Genomic DNA, 12744 nt, shown 5'->3' with positions numbered 1-12744 from the left:
CAAGAAATTAAATGACAGAAACTTAGAACGCAAGAAATGTAAATTGCAGAATCTTAAAGTGTAAGAAATGTAAATGGCTTGAATTGTAAAGGGAATTGGGAATTGGATTTGCAGAAATTAAACAAGGAAAAGAAAAATTTAACAAACAGGAATGTAAAAGATGGATTCAATTAAACCGGATCTTAAATGAAAATGAGAATAAGCTTGGTGTGACAACGAAACAAGGAAATTGAAATTGAAAGCTATAGATCTCAGGACTCAAGAGACTAGATAGCCAAGTCTAGATCTCACTGCCTTCCTAGATCCAGCAAGAACAATTGCAAAGGAAATAAAGAAATGTAAATTGCAGAAGAGTAGAAGCCGAAGCAGTTAACAGAAATGGAAATTCAATTATGCAGAAAATTAAACGAGATCTCAAGGTGAGATTGAAACAGAAGTTCTTCAATTCTCCACCCAAGATCCGAAACAAGAAAAGTAAAAAGTGCTCAAACAAGAACAAGGAAGAAGAGAGATCAATTCTCCTCCCTAATTCTCTTGCATTCTAAAAACAACAATGCAAAAATGTCAAGGTGCTCTCTACTGTAAGTGTTCTGAAAATTTCTCAGGAAAAGCCCTCTTTAAAACTTAAATCCTAAGCTATTTATACACTTTCTTCAAATGGTCTTCAAGCCTTGAATTGGGCCTTTGCTCTTGATGGAATTGGGTTGATAAGAGTCTCTGTTGATTGCTCTTGGAGTTGGAGAGAAACCCATTGTGAACCGGGCCAAGAATCATAAAAGTTTGAGTAAAAGTTTGAGGCAAACTTTTACTCAAACTTTTTATACCAGATGGCTTCACTTGCTGCTACCAACATTTGGGCTAAAGTTTGAGGTCAAACTTTTGCTCAAACGTTGGTCCCTTGTGTATATGTGTGGCGCCAACGTTTGCCAAAAAGCTTGAGGCAAACGTTGGCGCAAGCTTTTCTCCTCCAGGGTGTGCAAGTGTGGCGCCAACGTTTGCCAAAAAGTTTGAGGCAAACGTTGGCGCAAACTTTTCTCCTCCAGGGTATAGGTTTTGTGATGCCAACGTTTGCCAAAAAGTTTGAGGCAAACGTTGGCTCAAGCTTTTTTCCCAAAAGTTTGAGCTAAAGTTTGAGGCAAACTTTGGCTCAAGCTTTTTTCCTCTGGGGTGTTTTCAATTCTCCCAAAAGTTTGAGCTAAAGTTTGAGGCAAACTTTGGCTCAAGCTTTTTGTTCTCTCTTGCTCCTAGCCATTCCTTCTTTCTTCAACCTTCTTCAAAACTCTTTTCACCTATCATCAATCAATCAAAACAATCAAAGCTATGCCCCAAATCATGAGATTGTGTTTCTTTCATAATATATGACAATTATAGCATAAAATCTCATGAAAGTGCATGAATTCATCCATGGTTGATTGAATCAAATGAAACATGGAAATCTACCCAATTGGCTTGCTTATGGCTTAAGAAAGTGCATAAAATCAATTGAAAATAAAAGAAAAAGACTAGTGAAAATAGGCTAAGATGACTTGTCATCACAACACCAAACTTAAAACTTGCTTGTCCCCAAGCAAGAAAAGAATTATGCTCAAAGGTTCTTTCAATTAAGACGGATTGAAGAATAACTTGTAAGGTCCTGTGAGTGAAGTGAATAAGTGACAGTGGGGTGAACTCTAAATCATATGCTCATGCAAGGGCCTCAGTGCTTACTAGTCCTTACATATTGGGGGTCTTAGGTCCTAGGACTTTCATCCAAATGATATCATGGAGATCTCTCTATAGGTAATCACCTTGAAGCAGCTTATGATTTCTGTGTTTTGGCCTTGACTCTAAGTGTCATGTCTCAAAGCGGCTCTTTAGATAAGCTTTCAATCAATACTCCTAAACCAGTTGATTTTAAGGTATTAGGTGTTAAAGCACCCCTTAGGATTTACTTGCTCAAGCCTCTCTCTTTGACACACTTCGACCACAAGCATTTACTAGGATAATAACTCTTTGAGTTCTTGTTTCTTTCTTCTTTTCTGCCTAGTAATTGATGCTCAAAGCCTTGGGCCATGTTCTTTTTGTTTTTGTATTTTCTTTATTTTCTTTTGTTTTGTTTGCTGCTTCTCGGATCAATAAATTTTTGAGAATCTCCACAATACTTCTTTGAACTTCATGTCCTGCCTATGAGCTCCCATGCAAGTTTTCATAAGCATGCAACCTCAATACATAATCATACAACTAGAACCACCACTTCTCTTAATCTTTTGCTTGCCTCAAAATTGTTTAATTCCTCAATCCTTCTTTCCAAAGAACTTTCATGTGATGCATTTTTGAAAAATTGAGTGCAAACAAGTTTTGGGGAGTATAGTGTTGTAAATGATCAAGCAATCTTGCTTATTGAATTGCAGAAAAACTATAATAGACAGAAGGACAGATAGGGGTATATTATCACTTTCAATCACAGCAATATCTGCTAATGAACAATACAACCTTTTGGAGTTTACTTGCTGTCCTCTTTCTCATCATCATTGCTGGTCTTCACATTCCTCTTTCACCTCTTTGATTGATGATGCTAAGTTTTCCAAATGTTTGTATGGTGCTCTGCAGTGATATTGAAAGTTGCTTGTTCCCCAAGCACTTAGAAACAATGGTTAGCATGCATGATTTATTTGTGGGCCTTTGTACTTACTTTGGTGTGGGAACACCAAACTTAGTACCTTGCCAATGGTTATTGTTCATCAAACTAACCAGATGTGAAACTCTTTTTCTTTGCTAAAAGTGGTAAAACTGAAAATTAGGAAACAGCAAAAATAGTTAACTAGTTTATCTAAGTGCTTGAAGCTAGCATGATGCAGAAGATGAGAATATGTTTTATGATGAAATTTTGGTGTAACACCAAACATAGAATCCTTCATTCTCCCTTAGATTTTTTTGGTGTGCAACACCAAACTTAGCTTCTTGCAATATAGATAAAACTAATCAACCTTTTTATTAAAATAGCTATGAAAAGAAAACTACCTCAGGTTGGGTTGCCTCCCAACAAGCGCTCTTTTATTGTCACTAGCTTGACATCTTTCATCCTCGGATCATGGAAGTTGAGGCTTCTGTTGCCTTTGGTTTCCTCCTCTCACTATGGGCTTCCTTTCCTCTGTTTCTTTTTGTGGAATTCCTCTGTGGTGTCTTTCTTTGCTGATTATTTCCTTTTCCATAGCCTTCTCGCTTTCTTCCCTAACTGCTTTCCCTTTCAACCCGGCAGCTTTTTCACTGTTCTTTGGGTCATCTTCAGTGGCCCTTGGAGATATATTTTCCTCTCTCTCGCCCAATTCAGCAAGGTTTTGAACCAGTTGTTCCATTTGCCTTTCAACTCTTCTGAGTGAGGTCTCTTGGTTCCTTCTTATCATCTCTTGATTTTTCCTTATTTCTTCCTGCTCTATTGTTATCATTTCTTGAACTTTCATGAATCTTTCCATCATAATTTCTAGAACATAGAGTCTTTGAGAGTTTGGAATTGGTTGTGGTTGTGTCAACTGTGATGGTTGATGAGAGTCATTTTGGGCGAGTGGTGAGATAGGACGGGGTTAGAAGTGTGTGTATTGGGATGGTGTGTGATGATTGTTGTTGTGGGGGTGGTTTTTATGTTGGTTTTTGAAGTTGGGGTTGTTGCAGTTGAAGTCCCTTGGTTTTTGATTTTGGTTTTCAACCCCCCTCCAGTTGGATTGAGTTCTCCAGGGTGGGTTGTACACATCATCCTGAGTCCTACGTTGGAACATGCTTGAGGAGCTGTCTGGAGAGTGTGATCGCTCATGACTTGGTTGCTCATAGTTAATTACTCCAGAACCTTTTTCAGGTTGATTCCAACAATGGGGATTTTGAGGTGAGTTCTGTGCATTTGCCACAGCATGTTGTAGTTCATCTATTTTTCTGTTAATCAGCTCCAATTGTTGCTTAAGCTGTTGATGTATCTGCTCGCTTTGGGCCATGATTGCACGAATACCTTCAATTTCCTTCTCTTATGCGAATGGTTGCACTCCTGCCTCTGGTTTAACAGTTCTCTGAGGTGGCTTCATCTTGACTAGGAGTTCACTCATTAGTTCTTCCCATCCGATGATGCTCCCTTGTGGGAAAGCTTCAAACCACTGAGCAATGTCGTTCATGGTGATGAGTGGTTGCTTGTCATCTAAGGTGGGGATATTACTCCCATGCTTACTGGAATTTGTTGGGTTCTTCTCCATAATCTGCACAATCACAAATAGTCCAAATGAAGATTGAATACATTCATGTCCAAAATGTGGTTAAAAGGTTTAGCTGACACAATGTATCAAACAGTTGATAGGCTTGAAAGATTAGTAAGAGAGAATTGCTTCTCTCGTATATTCAACAAGCTGAAGTATGAGAATCATAGGAAGCCAGAGAAACCAGGAAAACTTCACTTTATTGCTAAAGTGAGGTTTCAGTTAGTTCAAGCAAAAATTCAAACAGTTAGTGGGTTAAACCAAAGTTAGAGAAAAATAAAAATGCTAGATCTAGATCTCCACTTCACTTAATCATTGTCAATCTATTTCAATCACCGGCAACGGCGCCAAAAACTTGATGTGTATTTTCTGAAAACGAATTCCAAACACACAAAACTCACCGGCAAGTGCACCGGGTCGTATCAAGTAATAATAACTCACGTGAGTGAGGTCGATCCCACAGGGATTGAAGGATTGAGCAATTTCAGTTTAGTGGTTGATTTAGTCAAGCGAATCAAGATTTGGTTGAGTGATTTGTGATTAACAGAATTTAAATTGCCTGGAAAGTAAAGGGAATGGGTAAATTGCATGAAATTAAAGAGAACATAAAATAAAGTGCTGAATCTTAAAGAACAAGAAATTAAATGGCAGAAACTTAGAACGCAAGAAATGTAAATTGCAGAATCTTAAAGTGCAAGAAATGTAAATGGCTTGAATTGTAAAGGGAATTGGGAATTGGATTTGCAGAAATTAAACAAGGAAAAGAAAAATTCAACAAACAGGAATGTAAAAGATGGATTCAATTAAACCGGATCTTAAATGAAAATGAGAATAAGCTTGGTGTGACAACAAAACAAGGAAATTGAAATTGAAAGCTATAGATCTCAGGACTCAAGAGACTAGATAGCCAAGTCTAGATCTCACTGCCTTCCTAGATCCAGCAAGAACAATTGCAAAGGAAATAAAGAAATGTAAATTGCAGAAGAGTAGAAGCCGAAGCAGTTAACAGAAATGGAAATTCAATTATGCAGAAAATTAAACGAGATCTCAAGGTGAGATTGAAACAGAAGTTCTTCAATTCTCCACCCAAGATCCGAAACAAGAAAAGTAAAAAGTGCTCAAACAAGAACAAGGAAGAAGAGAGATCAATTCTCCTCCCTAATTCTCTTGAATTCTAAAAACAACAATGCAAAAATGTCAAGGTGCTCTCCACTGTAAGTGTTCTGAAAATTTCTCAGGAAAAGCCCTCTTTAAAACTTAAATCCTAAGCTATTTATACACTTTCTTCAAATGGTCTTCAAGCCTTGAATTGGGCCTTTGCTCTTGATGGAATTGGGTTGATAAGAGTCTCTGTTGATTGCTCTTGGAGTTGGAGAGAAACCCATTGTGAACCGGGCCAAGAATCATAAAAGTTTGAATAAAAGTTTGAGGCAAACTTTTACTCAAACTTTTTATACCAGATGGCTTCACTTGCTGCTACCAACATTTGGGCTAAAGTTTGAGGTCAAACTTTTGCTCAAACGTTGGTCCCCTTGTGTATATGTGTGGCGCCAATGTTTGCCAAAAAGCTTGAGGCAAACGTTGGCGCAAGCTTTTCTCCTCCAGGGTGTGCAAGTGTGGCGCCAACGTTTGCCAAAAAGTTTGAGGCAAACGTTGGTGCAAACTTTTCTCCTCCAGGGTGTAGGTTTTGTGATGCCAACGTTTGCCAAAAAGTTTGAGGCAAACGTTGGCTCAAGCTTTTTTCCCAAAAGTTTGAGCTAAAGTTTGAGGCAAACTTTGGCTCAAGCTTTTTTCCTCTGGGGTGTTTTCAATTCTTCCAAAAGTTTGAGCTAAAGTTTGAGGCAAACTTTGGCTCAAGCTTTTTGTTCTCTCTTGCTCCTAGCCATTCCTTCTTTCTTCAACCTTCTTCAAAACTCTTTTCACCTATCATCAATCAATCAAAACAATCAAAGCTATGCCCCAAATCATGAGATTGTGTTTCTTTCATAATCTATGACAATTATAGCATAAAATCTCATGAAATTGCATGAATTCATCCATGGTTGATTGAATCAAAGGAAACATGGAAATCTACCCAATTGGCTTGCTTATCGCTTAAGAAAGTGCATAAAATCAATTGAAAATAAAAGAAAAAGACTAGTGAAAATAGGCTAAGATGACTTGTCATCAAGAGGTTTCAATTCTAACTTTTGATCATGGGCAGGCTCTGGATTACCTGGGGCTTGTGAAAATGGCGAAGTGTCCTCATTGTCAGTTAAGAGGGTCCCCACACTTGGACCTTGTCCAGTGTGCCTTTCTTCAAACTCTTCTTTTTGAACTTCAGCCACACTTTCGTCTATGACATCACACTAGAAGATAGAACGATCTTCTGGGGGTTGTCAATGACTCCATTCAGATTGAAGATCACTATGCGGCCATCTATTTCAAAGGAGTATGTTCCTGAAAAAGCATCCAATTTGAATTTTGATGTTTTCAGGAATGGTCTTCCAAGTAGGATTGATGATGGCTGATGAGCGGATATTTTATACGCTTTTTGGGGATAATTTCATATAGTTTAGAGTATGTTTTAGTTAGTTTTTAGTCTATTTCTAGTAGTTTTTAGGAAAAATTTATATTTCTGGACTTTACTATGAGTTGTGTGTTTTTCTATAATTTCAGGTATTTTTCTGGCTGAAATTGAAGGAGCTGAGCAAAAATCTGATTCAGGCTGAAAAAGGACTGCTGATGCTGTTGGATTCTGACCTCCCTGCACTCAAAGTGGATTTTCTGGAGCTACAGAACTCGAAATGGCATGCTTCCAATTGCGTTGGAAAGTAGACATCCAGGGCTTTCCAGCAATATATAATAGTCCATACTTTGCACAAGGATAGATGACGTAAACTGGCGTTCAACGCCAGTTCTCTGCCCAATTCTGGCGTTCAGCGCCAGAAAAGGATCAAAAACTGGAGTTGAACGCCCAAACTGGCACAAAAACTGGCGTTCAACTCCACAAATGGCCTCTGCACGTGGATTGCTTAAAGTCTCAGCCCCAGCACACACCAAGTGGGCCCCAGAAGTGGATCTCTGCATCATCCATCATAGTCCACTCATATTTTGTAACCCTAGGCTACTAGTTTAGTATTTAAACAACTTTTAGAGACTTATTTTGGATCTCATGACATTTCAGATCTAAACTTTGTATTCTCTGATGGCATGAGCCTCTAAACCCCATTGTTGGGGGTGAGGAGCTCTGCTGTGTCTCAATGAATTAATGCAAGTATTCCTGTTTTCCATTCAAACATGCTTGTTCCTATCTAAGATGTTCATTCGCGCTTAACTGTGATGAAGGTGATGATCTGTGACATTCATCACCTTCCTCAAACCATGAACGTGTGCTTGACAACCACCTCCGTTCTATATCCGATTGAATGAGTATCTCTTAGATTCTTTAATCAGAATCTCCGTGGTATAAGCTAGAACTGATGGCAGCATTCATGAGAATCCGGAAAGTCTAAACCTTGTCTGTGGTATTCCGAGTAGGATTCAAGGATTGAATGACTGTGACGAGCTTCAAACTCCTGAAGGCTGGGCGTTAGTGACAGATGCAAAAGGATAGTAAATCCTATTCCAACCGGATCGAGAACCAACCGTTGATTAGCCGTGCTGTGACAGAGCGCGTGAGCGTAGTTTTCACTGGAAGGATGGAAGGTAGCCATTGACAACGGTGATCCACCAACACACAGCTTGCCATAGGAGGACGTGCGTGCGTGAATCAGAAGACAGAGGAAAGCAGAGATTCAGAAGACAAAGCATCTCCAAAACTCCAACATATTCTCCATTACTACACAACAAGTAATCTTTAATTTATGCTCTCTGGGTTATTCACAATTCAATTGATAAACATGATTGACTTCCTGACTAAGATTTACAAGATAACCATAGATTGCTTCAAACCAACAATCTCCGTGGGATTCGACCCTTACTCACGTAAGGTATTACTTGGACGACCCAGTGCACTTGCTGGTTAGTGGTACGAGTTGTGAAAAGTGTGATTCGCAATTTGTGCTACCAATGGCTTATCTGAATCATTATGGGGCATCTCTAAGATATAAAAATCAGTGGGAAATGTGAGCCCTTTAATATTCACCAAAACATCTTCAGCAACTCCAGCCACTGTAATAATGCTTTTATCTGCTAACACAAAACGAGCTGCCAACTTTTTTAAGGGAGGGAGCCTTGAAACATCATATATAGACAAAGGCATTATACTGACACATGCTCCTAAATCACACATGCAATCATAAATTACTACACTACCAATAGTACAACTAACTATACAAGGACCTGGATCACTACATTTTTCAGGTAATCCTCCCATTAAAGCAGATATAGAACTACCTAAAGGAATAGTTTCTAATTCATTAATTTTGTCTTTATGGATACATAAGTCTTTTTGAAACTTTGCATATTTAGGTACTTGCTGAATAACATCAAAAAGGGGAACAGTTACCTCAACCTTTTTGAATATTTCTACCTTTTTAGGATCAGGTTCCAGCTGCTTCCTGGGCTTCCTTGCAAGTTGTGGAAATGGAATGGGAGTAGTGTTTTCTGTGGTGCCTGCGCCTTTTTGTGCTTCTTCCTGTGGTTGAGCTATCTCTTCTTCAGCTATGTCCTGTATATCCTCTTCCTCTTCAACATCTTCGATTTCTACCACCTCTTCAGCTGAGGTGTATTCTGGTGAGCTTGGTTCCTCCTGATTCCTCTCCTGCAGTGTGGTTTCGGACCTCAGGGTGATGGCATTAATGCCTCCTCCCTTTGGATTGGGTAATGGTTGAGAGGGGATTCCAGTGGTACTTGAAGGTTGGTTACTGGAATTTTGTGCTGAACTAAGCTGTGTCATAAAAGCTTGCAGGGTAGAGGTGAGACCATTCAGACTGGCGTTAATAGTGTTCACGATGGTACTCTCCATGGCCAGTTGTCTTTTCTCAAAAGCTTGTAATAAATCTTCATTAGAAGATACAGAAGAATGAGTAAATTGAGAGGATTGTTGTTGATTGTTTGGTGGTCCTTGGTTTTGCCTCAGGTGAGGTGCTCGGTAAGGTTGATTTTGCTGCCTGTTGTTGTTATTATTCCACCTCTGATTTTCCTGATTATCTCTGCCTCCCCTATTATTGTTGTCCCTCCAATTCTGGTTTGAATTGTCCTGCCATCCATGGTTATTATTTCCACTTTGATTGTACCTTTGGTTGGGGCGGTCATAGAAGTTGTGAGTGGATGCCACCATGTTGTCTTCTTGTTGGAGCTGTGGGCATTCATCAGTGTAATGGCTGTAATCAGCACAAATTCCGCAAATTTTCTGTGGAATTAGTTGTTGGTTTTGCTATGGTTGAGTTTGCTGAGCTTGTTGATTCAACTGCATTTGCTTCAGCAGGTTGGTCATCTCACAGATGCTTTGACTTAGAGCAGCAGTCTCTATGCCAGAAGATACTTCTGCAATGGCTTTTGAACGGCCTTGCTTCTGTCTGTGGTTCCGAGTAGATTCAGCTAAATCACTGATCAATTGCCAAGCTTCATTAGTGGTCTTGTACTTCTTCATAGACCCATTGCTGGCACTTTCCAATGTGGTCTTATCTTGGGGCCTCATACCTTGTGTGATATAGCTGAGTAGCACGATCTTGTCAATCATGTGGTGGGGGCATGCTTCTAGAAGATTATTGAAGCGCTCCCAGTATTCAAAGAGAGTCTCATTGTCATCTTGAACAATTGTAGAGATATCCTTCCTCAGTTTATCAGTAACTTCAGATGGGAAGAATTTCTCCAGAAACTCCTTTCTGAGTGTATCCCAGTTGGATACATTTGCTATAGGTTGAGTGTAGTACCACTCTCTTGCTTTTCCCTCAAGAGAGAATGGAAAAGTTTTCAGCAGAATTGAAGTTTCATCAGTGTCATCACGCCTGACAGTAGAACAGGCTGCCTGGAAATCTCTCAAGTGCTTGATAGGCTCTTGAGCAGGTAGGCCATGAAACTTGGGCATCAAATTTAATAGTGCGGTCTTTATTTCAAAATCTGTAGCTACCGCTGGATGATGTGCTTGAAACGGTTGCATTGTAAAATCAGGAGCTCCTTCCTCCTGAATGGTAACTCTTCTAGCTGCCATGTTTTCTGCACGTAAAACAACCGAATCAGTAGAACGGGGGTTGGTTTCTTCCTCAGATTCACTTTCAGATCCGCCCTCAGAGCGGGCTAACCTACGTTGTTCTCGCCTTATTCATGAAATTGTTCTTTCAATTTCAGGATCGAATATTAGCAAGCGCGGATCAGGAAGTGAACGTGTCATTTGACGGAAGAAACATGCAGCTCATAGTAGCAAAATTAAATGAAATGCAAATAAATAAATTCTAATTAATAAAATTAGCACTCTATTGCAACTCCCCAGCAACGGCGCTAAAAATTGATGGGAAGCAGAAGCTGGTGAATTAAAAATTTATTAAAATGGTTACGTTGCAAGTATAGTTCTTAACTCACCGAAAATCTGCCTATCAATTTAGAAATATGTCACAGAGAGTTTAAATTAAAATTACTGGGAGTTTTAACTCCCAGGTCGTCTCCCAACGAGTTGCAAAAAAGTGTGCCGTTTTATTAATCAGATGTTCCAAGAAGTTGAGCTAAGTAAATTGGAATTTAAATTAAAGAATTTTAAATAATATAAATAAAAGCCTTGACTGGGAATTGATTAGTTAGAATCTCTATCATTGATGGAGTGATTTTTAAGATTGATTTATAATTAACAGTTACTCTGTTTGGTTATCCTTTACTAGGTAAGGGAAAGTCAAACAAGTTGGAATGTCAGATCTGTTCACGAGTTACAACCCACTTAGTTCAAAGGGATTGGCGTTGGTGACAGGATAGCAATCCAACATTTAACCCAACTACAAATTTTTCCTTCAATCCTTCCAACTCAAGAGTTCCTTTTAATCAACTCCCCATCAAGTAATGAAACTACTCACGCATTGTAAATAAAGAATCCATAGCACATGAAAGGGAATTAAAAGAAGACATGATTATTAGAATTGAAATTGAATTAAAAAGAAATAATCCTTGCATCAATTAATCATAAAAGTATCTGAATGACAAAATTGAACATAACAAAGAACATGGAAGAATAAAACCAAGTTAAGAGAACAAACTAGAATGATGAAGTCTTGATGAGGAAATAACTCTTCTCAATGTTCCAATGCTAAGACCAATTGAAAATCCAAATTCTAAAAACTAGAGAGAGAAAACCTAAGAGAGTGAAAAACTAGATCTAAAACTACTCAATGAATGTCTGTGTTGTTTCTGCATATTCTCTGACTCTAGTCTGCTGTTCCAGGCCAAAAACTGGGCCGAAATAAGGTCTAAAATCGCCCCCGTCGAATTCTGCACATTATGCAGATCGCGCATGTCACGCGATCGCGTCATCCATGCGGACGCGTCGCTTGCGCTTTTTCCTCTCCACGCGTTCGCGTCGTCCACGCTACTGCGTCGCTTGCGCTTTCCAATCCACGTGGCCGCGCAAGCCATGCGGCAGCGTCACTGCGATTTGCGCTCCTTCGCGCGATCGCATGAGCCATGCGACCGCATCACTTCTCGCTGGTTATCTCCTCAAATTCTTGTGTTCCTTCCATTTTTGCTAGCTTCCTCTCCAATCTCCATCTCATTCATGCCCTATAAAGCCTGAAACACTTGACACACAGATCATGGCATCGAATGGAATAAAGGATAATTAAAATTAAATAATTAAAGTCTCTAGGAAGCAATTTTCAAACATGTACTAAATTTAGGAAGGAAATCTAAATGCATGCTAAATTGATGAATAAGTGGGTAAGGATCATGACAAAACCACACAATTAAACACAATATAAACTATAAAATAGTGGTTTATCAAGGACCATTTTCACTGAGAGGATCTTACAGCTTGTCATGGAAGGAAGTAACGCATGGTTGGAAGAACGTAATAGAAAAGCAGAGGTTCAGAAGCAACAAAGCATCTCCATACGTTTATCTGAAATTCCCACCAGTGAATTATATAAGTAACTTTATTTAATCCGCCTGACTGAGATTTACAAGGATGACCATAGCTTGCTTCAAGCCGACAATCTCTGTGGGATCGACCCTTACTCACGTAAGGTTTATTACTTGGACGACCCAGTGCACTTGCTGGTCAGCTGCACGGAGTTGTGAAGAAAAAGAGTGAGATCACGATTCCGCGCACCATGTTTTTGGCGCCATTGCCGGGGATTGTTTGAGTTTGGATAACTGACGGTTCATCTTGTTGCTCAGATTAGGTAATTTTATTTTATGTTTAAGCTTTATTTTTTTTTATTTTGGAAAAAAAAATTTTCAAAAATAAAATACAAAATTTAATATATTTGTTCTTCAGAATTTTTAAGAATGAATTCTAGAGTTTCAGATGATATGTGAAGCCTGGCTGGCTGTTAAGCCATGTCTAATCTTTTGGACTGGGGCTTCCACTAATCATTGCAAGAGCCTTTGGATTCCCATCTAATTG

At 39.1% G+C, this 12744-nt stretch overlaps 1 non-coding gene across 1 annotated transcript; it reads left to right on the top strand.

Annotated features, from left to right (window-relative positions):
• The first annotated feature begins 9873 nt into the window (after window positions 1-9873).
• LOC112753390 (small nucleolar RNA R71) lies at window positions 9874-9981 on the top strand. The gene has a single exon (XR_003177779.1). It is a non-coding gene; the product is annotated as a small nucleolar RNA R71 (small nucleolar RNA).
• Window positions 9982-12744: the final 2763 nt, after the last annotated feature.

Source organism: Arachis hypogaea, chromosome 15 (genome assembly GCF_003086295.3).
Source record: "Arachis hypogaea cultivar Tifrunner chromosome 15, arahy.Tifrunner.gnm2.J5K5, whole genome shotgun sequence".
NCBI classification, from domain to species: Eukaryota; Viridiplantae; Streptophyta; class Magnoliopsida; order Fabales; family Fabaceae; genus Arachis; species Arachis hypogaea.
Note: the sequence above shows the minus strand (reverse complement) of the source record. Positions and strands in the feature narration are given on the sequence as shown.